Source organism: Austrofundulus limnaeus, unplaced genomic scaffold (genome assembly GCF_001266775.1).
Source record: "Austrofundulus limnaeus strain Quisiro unplaced genomic scaffold, Austrofundulus_limnaeus-1.0 Scaffold39, whole genome shotgun sequence".
In the NCBI taxonomy this organism is placed as follows: domain Eukaryota; kingdom Metazoa; phylum Chordata; class Actinopteri; order Cyprinodontiformes; family Rivulidae; genus Austrofundulus; species Austrofundulus limnaeus.
Window position 1 is genome coordinate 2,548,264 of NW_013952441.1, and position 1,695 is coordinate 2,549,958.

The following is a 1,695-nucleotide window of genomic DNA, read 5'->3' on the forward strand; positions in this document are numbered from 1 at the left end:
CTTTCTCATTTAGAAGGAGTTGTGAATCATCACTTAATAAACGCACACACACACACACACACACACACACACACACACACACTCCACCCGCCGCATCCTCTGGCTGTCCGAGCCGGTTTCCATCACTCGATAAAAGTCCCACTGTGTGTTATCAGGGCTGCCCCCGTCCTGTAGTTAAAGTTGGTATCAGCAGTAAGAGAGCCAGGTTTTATGATCCATAACAAGTCGTCATTAAAAGTCATTAGTAAACATCGGCATGGTAAATTGGCCACAGTTGGTCTCGGGAGGCCCACAAGAGCTGTGAAGAGGGAGAGATAAAGATGCATCAAGGCCGGGAAGCCGTGGATAAGACAGACGTCCCGAGCTGGAGGTTTTGTGTGTGGGGGTCACCGTTGGGGCCCCCCATTTTTCTGCAGCCTCATTTTTTTYCCCCCCCAGTGTTTTGTTTCTCCCAGATGCCTTCCAGCATTCCTCGCCTGCAGCGCAGAGGGAAGCGAGTGGTGTTTTGGAGAAAATATTGAATTAGAGGCGAAAAAAAAAGAGCCAGAGAGGGAGAAATGAAGGAGAGGGAGAAATATTGACTCCTTCTGGGAAGGAGCGAGACGGCAACGCCTTTCCAATAACCATAAACCCACTGGGCTGAAAATAGACGAGCCGAATGAATAAACGAATGTGTTCATCCCACATAAGCTCTTCTCTTTCACGAACGGAGGTGACCCTCTCTCCCTCACACACACACACACAAACCTCCCACCTTCGTTTTTCTTTCCTCCTCTTTCACTGTTGCCATCATTTCTTCGCCGTGACAAGAGATGTTAACCGGAACAAAACCAGCTGTTGATGGGAAACTCAGAAAGGAGGTTTTTTGAGACTCACAAAACACACAAACACACTCTGGAAACAAGGCCACACAGTCTTTCACAGGTGTGGACATGATAGGACATTTTAGGACTTTGTGTTGTTTTTTTATTCTGTCTAACCAATGAAAATCCCAGCATTYTTTGAAGAAACACACGTCGCTGCTGCCTTTCATGCCAAATTTTTCAACAGTTATTTCCATTTTGATCAAAACTTAAAATCCCTCTGTGGTTTTATGACCTGTGTTAGTTACAACTCTCAGCTACAAGTGATCAAAAACATGACTTTTCCATTACCTCCTCCTGTTCTTGTTTTTTTTTACATCCATGGCAGGTTTTAGGGATTTCCCAAACTTTTTTATGATTTACAAACAGGGCGAAGAAGAGTTGAACAAACTTTAAAGAATTAGCCTCTTAGCAAAGAAACTCTCAAATCAGAGTATTTTCTTCTTACAAGTTATTTGTCACCACAATCATTTTCATCTTTAGTTATTTCACTGAGTTAACTTCACAGTCAGATCTTTGTATCTTAAAAAAATGGACTTGATCTTACTAGTTCAATTTGACCTAACTTGAAAGAAAATATTTGCTCGTCTATATCAGTTACTCCTCATTTCTTYGCTTTTTGCTGACTTAAAGTTAAACATAGTAAAATTTATTTATTCACCGTTCTTTCACCAGGCAAGTCCCGTTTGAGATCTCAAATCTCTTTTTCAAGGGAGGCCTGGGCCTGAAGGCAACCTATTGCTTATGTTTTTGTGGGGATGGGGGAAACCAGAGTACCCGGAGAAAACCCACACAAGCACGAGGAGAACATGCAAACTCCACACAGAAAGAA